The sequence below is a fragment of the Glycine max genome, chromosome 14, assembly GCF_000004515.6.
Source record: "Glycine max cultivar Williams 82 chromosome 14, Glycine_max_v4.0, whole genome shotgun sequence".
Lineage (NCBI taxonomy): Eukaryota > Viridiplantae > Streptophyta > Magnoliopsida > Fabales > Fabaceae > Glycine > Glycine max.
Window position 1 is genome coordinate 26,156,030 of NC_038250.2, and position 11,533 is coordinate 26,167,562.

The 11,533-nt window shown below is 34.1% G+C and overlaps 1 pseudogene across 1 annotated transcript; it reads right to left on the reverse strand.

The window, feature by feature from the left end:
* Positions 1-2,585: 2,585 nt before the first annotated feature.
* On the reverse strand, positions 2,586-7,101 carry LOC100796080 (RNA polymerase sigma factor sigC-like; annotated as a pseudogene). Its single transcript, XR_005888249.1, has 5 exons — positions 6,797-7,101; positions 6,323-6,470; positions 5,370-5,893; positions 5,058-5,288; positions 2,586-3,891 (listed from the first exon to the last, which is right to left on the reverse strand). The product of XR_005888249.1 is annotated as an RNA polymerase sigma factor sigC-like (transcript).
* Positions 7,102-11,533: the final 4,432 nt, after the last annotated feature.

Here is an 11,533-nt window from a genome sequence, read left to right on the forward strand (position 1 = left end):
CCTAAGCATGGTCCCTTTTTTTCTTTCTGACTACTCGTGCTTAAACGTGGCCAAGTGTGAGCTTAAACGTGGCCAAGTGTGAGCTTACACGTGGCCTTTTTTTCTTTCTTTCTGTCAACTGATGCTTAAGTACACCCAAGTGTGCACTTAAGCAACTAGTTACAATGGCCAACTCCCCCGTCTTGCGTGACTGACCTACCAGTTCACATTTTTACTGTCAAATCTCCACTAATGGATCCCAATATGAATTCCAAATCAAACCTTTCAGTGCTCAATAATAAACAATAAAGAAAACACACTTTAACAACTGAAAACGATGATTAAACACATGAAACATAAGGTTTTTAAAGGGTGTTAAGCATAAACTTAAAAAGGCAAGAACTTAATAGAAGTGAAACTCAGTTGAAATTACTAGACGACTAATACAAAATTTTCATTTGTTTATTCTTTGCTAAGAAAATTCATTTTGTAATTGAGATTTATTGTTTATCCGCTCTTTAAGTGTTATTGAATATTTGTATTCATTCAAACTATTGTTTGTGAAAGCTAGAAGTGACCTAGTGTTAAACAATACCTGAGTTTCTTAAATTCAGGCGGAGTCTAAGAATGTGCAAAAAGTGGTATTAAGAATACTTATAAAGCTAGAAATGACAAGTTGGAATATTTATTTTCTAATAAAGTTTTGATTAGTAAAATCCTTTAATGTTGAGTAAATTAAAGGAGAACTAAATGTGACTCAAGTTCAGTGAACGAGTCTAAACTTGATGTTTCTACTTTTCTTATTTGTGGTTTATTGAGCATTCTATTAATACTCTTTGTCACTTCTTTAATACCAAATGATTATTTGAAAATGTTTTTTTAAAAAAAGACTCTTTGTTACTAAGTCTCTGGACGATTAAACTTGTCTTTGTTAAAATCTTTTTTTCTCTTTATTGGATGACCTATCTTTATAAAATAAACTAAAAAAAAATTAAGACACAAGGCGCTCTAGAATGCCCTTTTTTAACTTGTTAACTTAATAGCATTGCTATATAGAAACGTTAAATTATTTATAAAAAAAAATCTTTGGCGAAATTCAAGGGTGTTATGAAGTTATATATAACTTCCGTATATGTACAAATTCGTAACAAGAAGCATATTCCTTAAACTCGGGCATATTTTGTAACAATTGTTATTATATCATCTCTTAGTTATTCTAAATTCAAATACACAATAGTCCACCGTTATTATTCTACTTAATTTAAAATTATATAATTATCTTATTTTAATATAAGAATATGCTAACATAGACCCAATTGTTTTTTATAATATATACATTAGTAGATCAACTACAATTATTCTTAAAATACATCCGGATGCAACTTATTAACATACTTCTAAAAAATGTGAGTGTACATTAGTTAATGCCTACTGGTTTTGCTAACATAAATTCACTAGGTGTACGTTAAAAATTTGTAACTAAAATTGTTCTAAAAATACACCTGGTGCAAGTTGCTAACATACTCTTACTAAAAAAAAAACAAACGGATCTACGTTAACAAGTCCCTTTAAAATAACCTTAATTATCTTAATTAAAACATATACATGTATTGATAATAATTGTTGGAGATCCTACATTATTTAAAGATATGGTCAAATTAGTGTATATAAGAGAAGGACAACTCACCTTACAAGTTAATTTTGTAGAGTTAAATTAAACTCAAAATCTAATTTCTAACGTAGGAGAAGGCATAGGATAAGCCCAAGGTGCACTTGGGAAATATGATAATTGAGGAGTGAAACATTTAACTCTTTTATCCTATATCTATATAAGTGGGAGACAATCATCAATTTATTAGCTAGTTTTTAAAATTGAGTTAGGTTCAAATTCACATTTTAAGATGATATCAAAGTCTATCCTAGCAATCTATTGTTAGGCCTATTGTGCCACCCTCTACCGCACATCTATCAAACTACCCATAAACTTCCAATCATGCAAACTTCACGCACGAAATATCCTATCTTTCACATGAGAGGTTGTGTTCGAGATCACATTGTCTAGAGATATAGTCAAATTAGTGTATATAAATGTGGGACATCTCTAACCTTACAAGCCGATTTTATAAAATTGATTTAAAGCTTAAATATATTTTTAATTTTTCAAATTTCAGTAAGTATTTTTTAGTTCTTCAAAAAAAAATATTTTTATTAGTCCCTCAAATTTTCGAGAAGTTACTTTTAGTCTCTCTTTGTTTATTGAGTTTATGATTTCACAATTTATTACGATTTTTAACCACCAAAATTTATTTATTTTTAGTTCAATCTTATAAAAAATTATTCCTTACGATTTTAAACAGTTTATACCTGATAAGCTTGTAAGATGATTGTTACGATTTTTAACCACAAAACAGTTTATACCTGATAAGATTGTAAATTAATAGTTCAGGAAAATATAGTGTTCTTATATAGGTTAAATCCCCGAGTAATATAACTGGTTGCATATTAAGTGAAAAACAGTAAGATGGAAACTTTGGAACCCAGCTACCCCATGTATGCTTTATGACTCTTAATGGGTATGAAAAAATACAGCAAAAAAACTGGCTCAGTTACTCAAGTGAGGTAGGCTTGGTGACTAGAAATTACATATCTCAAATAGCCGTCACAGCAGTTCAACCTTGATGTAGGCAAGGCAAAGCATTCTCAGAATGTGAACATACCAACATTAACATACATGATCAACAAAATCCCTTGACGAAAAACAAAATAACAGGAAAGAAAATGTAGTTCCACGGACATCGGATGCTCACAAGATAGCATGCCTTTTCTATTTGATTGTGGATCTCATTTTAGGAATTTATTGATGTAATGAACTTGGCAAGTAATTTATCTTCCATTTTCTTTTCCTTTTCCTAAAGGCAGAGGTCTTTCTCATACTCCCAGACATTTACAAGGCTTTCCACCTTTATTTCTTCTTCAATGACAAAGGTAATGATGGTTAAAACCCATATAGCAATGGATCAAATAATCAAAACATACAATAAAAACTGATGAGTAGTGGGTAAGAGAGGCAAAGACTGAGTGAATCATAGTCTTACCATATATTCTACACCAAGGTGGTTCCCCACCTTCTGATCAAGTGAAGCAACTATTCTCAGACAATTGCTAGCTGATTTGATTTTATCCAGTGAAAGACCTGTCATCTTTGCAATTTCATAATCATCTGGGCATTTCTTGTGCATGCATTTCATGGCTTTTCGAGCTTTCTGGATCTGATTTATTGCCCTGTTCAACGGCTACTAAAAAGAATAATGAAGATGAAAAGAACATGGATCAAATTTTTGGTCATCTTCGATGAGACTGATACTAAAACAATCTCCTAAGCAGAAGAGGAACTGGTGCAGAACCAGAAAACAAAATTTCGTAGATATTGTGAATGAAACAGGGAGACCTTGATAGAATTGAAAAGATAACAAGAACAAAGAAAAAACAGACGGGTTGCCTACTAAAACAGTCTGTCCCAGAGCCAAGAGTGATAATAATCACCAAAAACAGAATCATCCCCTTTCCCCCAATCTGTTACTAATAACCGTAAAGATAACAAAAGGCAAAATATCTAACTCCACACCCCAAAATACCCCTTCACTAACAATTATGACCAAATCACCCTTCTAATGTCCTTTCCTCACGTAAACACGCCCCCACCTTCCTTGGTTGCCTTCGTGTACTAAAGGCTCACGTAATTCTTCACCCATGGTTGTATCAGGAACATACAGGAATTACAATTCCTCGAGCATATCGTGCCACCACTCTTAAAATTGATTTCCTTATCCAGTACTGCACATAGGTTGAGAATTTGTAGCCCCTTGAACTGTCAAATCTCCCAGCTCCTTGAAGAACACCTACATATCCTGCCTGTGAAATATGAAGAAAAGACAAGAATCAATGAGAAGCTAATCGAAATAGGATTCATGTAGGTGTTAATAGTTGCAATGGATCAATGAGAAACAAACTGAAGTAAGATTCATGCAGGTGTCGATAGTTACATTTTAATTCTATCATTTCAATTTGTAGTCAACTGCATGAAAATATTGACCTAAGTATTGATGGAACTATGGAAGCGCACTACAAATTTTAATTGTCCTTTCATGTTATCATATATGTTTACAAAATGTTCAAATCATAAAGATACAATGAAATGCATGTGACATTGACCCTAAGACATTAAACTAACAGCCAAAATGATTACATTCATCATGTGCAGCATGACCTATAAGGTTTTGGGTCTATCCTATATAAGAGCTTGCCTGTGGTTAGCTTTCCATGGTTATCTCTTTCTGATACTATGCAGACATATATATTGCTAAATTGCACAAGTTTAAAATATTATATTATTATAACCACCACCCTTCCAAAAGAAAAGAAAAAAAGTCTCGTTTCAGACGCCTTGTATTCAATGAATCCTTGAAACTTTCTGGAACACTGATATTAATTAATATTATAGTTAAAACTAAGGATGAAGAAGTCATTTTCCAAGCTCATGATCATTTTCTTCACGAAAAATTCAGTCTTAGTACCTTTTTTACCTGCTAATAATTTTCTATTTTCAGTTTATCCACATAATACAATCTTTCCAATGGGTGTGTTTTATCTAGTTGAGAATATAAATTTCAATGCATCATGGTAAGCTCAGAGTGATTTATTATGAAAGGAAATATTATAAACGATCACATGTAATAATTGTCTTTAAAGTTAGAGATCATAAAATGTGGGTGCACAGGAATTGATTTAGATGAAAACATCATGTAGGGAAAAGTGTAATTTATGCTATGCCTCTCTACATGACCTTTCTTTCATTGGACGGATATCTTTGAATTATTTACTGTGATTTTAACTATCATGAGTTGTTAAGTAGCTCTATAAAATATCAACTCTTCTCAGGAAACTAGGGTTCTTGAGATATAATTTACAAGTATATATGATGAGTGCACAAATAGGTAAAAGACAAACAGAATCTTGTCCTCATAAGGAACAATGACAAATTACAAACAAAATCCTGAGCAATGACATTTGGAACAAACCTGAAGTAAATCATCCAAAGCTATTCCCATACCCATGTATTTTCTGGCAAGGTATAGAACTAAGGAATGAGTACTTTGTATGAGTTCATCCCGACAATAATAGCCATGATGCAATAGCTGCTGTAGCACCTTCTCATCAACTCCAGATGCTTCTGCCCCGTTACTCAAGCTTGCTACTTGCTTGGTATCCTCTTCTATAGCTGTCCTAATTTTCTCTAACTCTGCTAGCACCTAGAATAGTACAGAATTTCGATGTTTATGTGATTTACAACAACGGTACAAAATCCCATATTTTCTAGATAATACACTAACCTTTAAACCTTTTGATATCTCTGCCTCCCTTTTAGCAACTATTATTCTTTTATTTTTAGTATTCGGCACTCTTTTCACAACTGAAGCTGAGAAACCTAATAGATCTTCCTGATTAGCTTTTAAAGTCAATGACTGGGATGAAACTGCCGTGGCAACAAATTCTCTCTTCTGGTTTTATTTTCCTTTCTCTTTCTAGACTGTACAACAACTTTGTCCTTATAGTCATTCACTTTGTCAGCATAGTCTGACACAGGTGAGGTTCCAAGTGATCTTGATAGACAAACATTGAATAACTTAAGAGCACCAAGCTTTTCTAGTTGCAATATAATAGCCTTTTCCAACCTCAGTGCTTCATAATCAGCAAACGTTTCTTCTAAAACAAATAGGTTATCCATTAACAAACAAAAATGCTGTGCCCTGAATGACTCAAACTTCATAGAAACAGTAGATACCTCTCCAAAATGCATTTGGGTATTATCAATCATTTTATTTACACTACTCAGTGACCGCTTTCCTTTGTTTTCCTGGGAAAGTAACATCTTGTAAGACCTTTATTTTAGCTATCAATGTGGAGCTTATTTGGATATAAACTTATTCATTAGTACTGAGAAGAAAATCAAAAAGGTAAAATATACTTTATGCATAAGCTAAAATCAGCTTTTGGAGAAGCTAAATGGGAGAGCTACTATAAATTAGCTTATGCATAAGCTAGTTTTAACTTATGAGAGAAGCCTAATTCATTTTATCTTCTTCTTTTCCTCTCCCATAAGTACTTACTGAAAAAATCATCCATTCATGACAATAACGGATTTGACTATTCTAAAATGAAAAAGTAAGGATACATACAACCTTATTTTCTCACTTAGACAAGTCAAATCCCAATATAATAATGTCACATGAATTACTTTCAAATAGGAAAATCATAAGGGTTGCCATAAAGGATTATGTTGAACCTGAATTTCTTCTCTTCCTAATGAATCATTTTCCAAGGTTTCCAAGGCAGATGACGAAAATGCGAATTTTGCAAAACTTCTCCCTCCTCATAAAATGTTGAGGGCAAAGATAACCTCGTGGAGTTGAAACAAGTTTCCCTGACTCCAGCTGCACTATATTTTACCCAAAATTCAAATCAATAGAAAGGAAATAGAAACACACTACTTGTTAACCATAATTTCTATGTATGGTCACTTATCTATCAACCAGAATCATCGTTTATATGACTTTTAAGCAATTATTGTAACAATTAATAAACTAATAACAGATGATGATTATAAATAATTGGATGACAGTTTAATAACTCTTCCATCCTCTTTTTTAGTGACAAAAAAATATTGTTTGTAAAGAATAAACTGTGCCAATGACAAATATAACAATAATAAGTAGAAATAATTGGTAATGAAGCTGTAAAAGGAAAGAAGAGAAACGACCAGAAGGTGAAGAAAGGCAGAGAGGTGAATTGGTGAAGGAATGAGGAGTGTGAAGAGACACACAATATCTGAGCCTGGGATTTAGCGCGAAACCAACACCCATAGTGTTTTTTTGATGCGCTGAGTGAGGGATAGAGAAAGAGGGTCCATGAAACGGTCGTTGAAGTTCAGAGAAGGAAGGGAAAGAATTATTAGAATAGGAAGGTCATAAAAGAGCGTTATGCAATACGCAATGTGGATATCATGTGGCGCGTTGCTGTCACTCCCACCACCAGTTCTTCATCTCCCTCGCACTGGCTGGAATATTTTTTTTTTTTTTAATTTTAAAAAAGGATTCCAGGGCCTGGATTGTTAGGGCCCAACTTTTATAGTTTCATTTTATTTGCGATTGCTATTTATATCCTAAATTTGCACCTCACACCCGCTCCCCATCCCCCTCCTCACAAAAAGCCGGCTCAGATGGGCTGATGCAAACCTGCAAATTTATGCCTCGCGCCAACAATATTTTCACTCTTTTAGCTTTTGATTTTTGTCACTGCCAACATTTTTACTCAGATGTTATTTTAGATTAAATTAGTTTTTCTTCCTCTAATTTTTTAAGTTTGATTTAATCCTTTAATTTTTTTATATTCAATCAGGTCTTATAATTTTAAATTAGGTTCAATTTGATATTATTATCTAAATTGAACTAATGGTGTTAGAAAAATAAGTGGTAACAACACATTTTTTAACACACTTTATAATTGGTTGAAATTCATTAAAAATTATGAATTCTAGTTTGTCTTATCTTTCCTTTAATGACTCTCTCTCTCTCTCTCTCTCTCTCTCTCTCTCTCTCAATTTTATACTTTTTAATCAATTTTAACTTATAGGACAACATGTGTTAGAAAGAATGTATTGCTAGCACTCCTCTTTGATCAAAGTTTTATTGAAAACTATAAATTTATGAGTATGGGTATTAAATAAGAAGTGAGACTCACAATTTGTGATTAAAAACAAATTTTAGCCAATAACAAAATGTGTTTGAAAGAGTATGTTACCAAAAGTATTGCCATTATTTCTCAAATTGCTCTTCGCTTGAATTGGTTCGTGTAGTGTCTAGAGTCTACAAAATGGACATGGCACTCCAACGCACACGTCAACCCTCCATGTCAGCCTTGACACAGGAGCACAAACACATCTCCCTTGGTAGCCAGGCCACTAGGCCGCCAGATTATCCCTAGATAACTCATTATTTGAATATTAATGATAATGTTATAAACCCATTATCAAGTGGCGGGTACTCAATTATCTATAAGAGGCGAATTATCTATAAGTTACAACTTATCTACTAGCTATTATCTACTAGCTAGGAATGATCTGCAAGGGTTGTTACACTACAGTAACAACCCCTACAAACAAGAACCTAAAGCTCTCATCTCACTTTATAAATACCAAGTTTTATCTCACCCTTTTTAATTTTATTCTCAACTAATTCACGTACTTACTTGAGTGTCGGAGTCTTTTGTTTTGAATTTCCCCCTTGCATTCTCCTAACAGAGTGTGCCTCAAGTCCAACGCATGAGATCATGGAGCCCATCTTGGCCACGTCGACCCTGTGTCAGTCTTCTCCTGATTTATGTAAGTACATTTAGCACCCACTATGTGGCATTTCACACGATCTAGCCTCAGACACTGGACACCTTTAGAGCACTGCAATCCTCCCCTAACAACCATTACTAATATCAACACTCTCCAAAAACTCCAAACATGTATTGCGGAGATGGAATGACGACATAAGGAAGAACTCAGAAAGCTAAAGGCTGGTCACGACCAATTGGAGGCTCGTGTGAGATGCCCCCAGGGTGACAAGCACTCTGCTCACACAATGCATGAATGCACTCAAGAGGAATCACACACCCAACACACTATCAACACCCTAGATGATCCCAATCTCTTGCACATTCACATCCATGAAGGGCTGGCAACTTGTCGATATCCCTTTGTCGATCGTCTCATGGAATCCAACCAGTTCTTAGGTTGGAAACCGCTCAACCTAGAGCACTACGATGGAACTACAGATCCAGATGAACATCTAGATGCATTCTTCACCGAGGATAATCTCTACAACAATAGTGATGCAATCATGTGTCAAGTCTTCCCAACATCCCCCAAAGGGGAAACATTGCCATGATATAGAGGACTTTCTCCACAGTTCATCAACATCTTCAACACCCTTGTCGAATGATTCAATTGTTAGTATGCAACTGTTGGATCAAGTGGCCTCAGAATAATTAAGAAGGGGGGGTTGAATTAATTATTCCTAAACCTTTACTAATTAAAAATTTACTCTTCTAAGGCTTTTACTATGTTGTTAAGTGAATAAAGAGTAGAAAAGAATCTTAACCAAAAGTAAAAGGGGAATTGAAATGCACAGCGGAAATTAAAAGAGTAGGGAAGAAGGAGACAAACACACAAGAGTTTTTATACTGGTTTGGCAACAACCCGTGTCTATATCCAGTCCCCAAGAGACTTGCGGTCCTTGAGATTTCTTTTCCAACCTTGTAAAAATCCTTTTACAAGCAAAGATCCACAAGGGATGTACCCTCCCTTGTTCTCTTTGAACAACCTAGTGGATGTACCCTCCACTAGAACTGATCCACAAGAGATGTACCCTCTCTTATTCTTAGTCAAACCCAAGTAGATGTACCCTCTACTTGTACCACAAAGGATGTACCCTCCAATGAGTTAAGATAAAGATCTCAGGCGGTTAAACCTTTGAAACTTTGTGAATGGGGATACAAAAGAATTCTCAGGCGGTTAGTCCTTTGAAATCTTTTGTATATGGGAAAGGGAAGAATCCAAAAAATTCTCAAACTGTGTCATTTTGAATTCTTTGACAAGGGAGAAGGGAGACACAAAAGAATTCAGGCGGTTAGTGCTTTGTTCTTTTGGAAAAGGGAGAAGAGAGACATAAAAAAAATTTCAGGTGGTTAGTCCTTGGCGAATTCTTTTTGGCAAAGGGAGAAGAGAATGAAAAGGATGAATAGCACAAGTTTTCAAGGTTTGGAAAACCAGAAAACTTTGGAAAGCTTTTTGGCAAAAGGAAGAAGAAGAAGAAGTTCAAAGAGACTCAAAAATCAATGTGGAAAAATTACTTGTGTAAAGAATGAATTGGAAAAGATAGATGTGATAGATTGATTGATTTTTTAAAATACAAAACAAAGCATTGCTTTTATAGACTCTTCATGTCTGGTCAAGAGAACCATTAGAAGAGTTATAACCTTTAGAAAAACTTAAAACCAATTTGAAAAAGTAAAAAACTATTTGAAGAGTTACATCTTTTGATTTGTTCAGAAACTATCACTGGTAATCGATTACCAAATCAGTGTAATCGATTACACAAAGCTTTTATGTGAAAGGATGTGACTCTTCACATTTGAATTTGAATTTCAACGTTTAAACATATTGGTAATCGATTACCAAAACATTGTAATTGATTACAACATTTTGAAATCACTTGGAAAGTTGTAAATTCAGTTGAAAGCTTTTTTGAAAACCATTTTGCTACTGGTAATCGATTACAATAATCTGGTAATCGATTACCAGAGAGTAAAAACTCTTTGGTAAAAGGTTTTGAGAAAAATCCATGTGCTACTCAGTTTTTGAAAAAACTTTTTCATACTTATCTTGATTAAGTCTTCTCTTGATTATTGAATCTTGAGTCTTGAATCTTGATCTTGATTCTTGGAAGCTTGAATCTTGAAGCTTGATTCTTGATTCTTGAAATCAAATTTCCTCTTGATCCTTGAAGTGTTCTTGATTCAATCTTGAACATCTTGAACTCATTCTTTGATTCTTGAGATCATCATCTTTGTTATCATGAAGTGTTATTGACCTTTGGGCTTTTTGTCATCACCTTTGTTATCATCAAAACTTCTTTAAATCAATCTTGATTCATCATGAAGCTTGCTTCTACAGCAACCAGTCAATCACTGGTCGAGGCCGTACCCGAATCAAATAAACATGAAAATGCAGTAACTAGGAAGTGATCCTAGGTCGTTTCCCAATAAGGAATGATAAACCAAATGTTCATAATATACTTGCAGTAACAGTTATGATTGGGGGGGGGGGGGGGGGTTTGTTTGTTTTGTGATTTAAAGAACAAAACAAGTAAACTGGAATACAAAACTAATAATATTAAAAACAGGATGTTTCCTCTGATTCAGAAGCCATTCTCTTGTCCTGGGTTATGGAGAATTCATCCCTAACAGTTAACCACTTAATCCAACCCTATTTCAATTTACTAAGCGAAAATCAACTTAGGGTTGTCAATACGTGATTAAGCAACACATACACCAGTTAACCCTTCGTCCATTAAGCATGAACGCAAGTTAGGCTCAGAGGCAATTAATCGAACACGAAGCGTGCACAGATTAATATTAACGAATATGGGTTAATTGGTGAAGGGAAAAATGCTAGGAAGCCACATTATAAACAAAACCTCGAAGAGAGTTAAGCTTCGTCCTCAAAAGGAAACAACACCAGAATATTTAGCCTCCCATAGATTCAAACAGAAAACGTAAATGAAACTAAAAGCAGAAACGTAAATGAAACATAAACGTAAATGAAAGCAGAAGAAGAAACAAGAACGAAATTGTAATTAGAAGGAGAAAATGGAAAATTGCATTATGTGAATAGTAGCATTAGAATAGAAAAACGTAAAACCTAAACAATGCTCTGAATACTGAATAACCT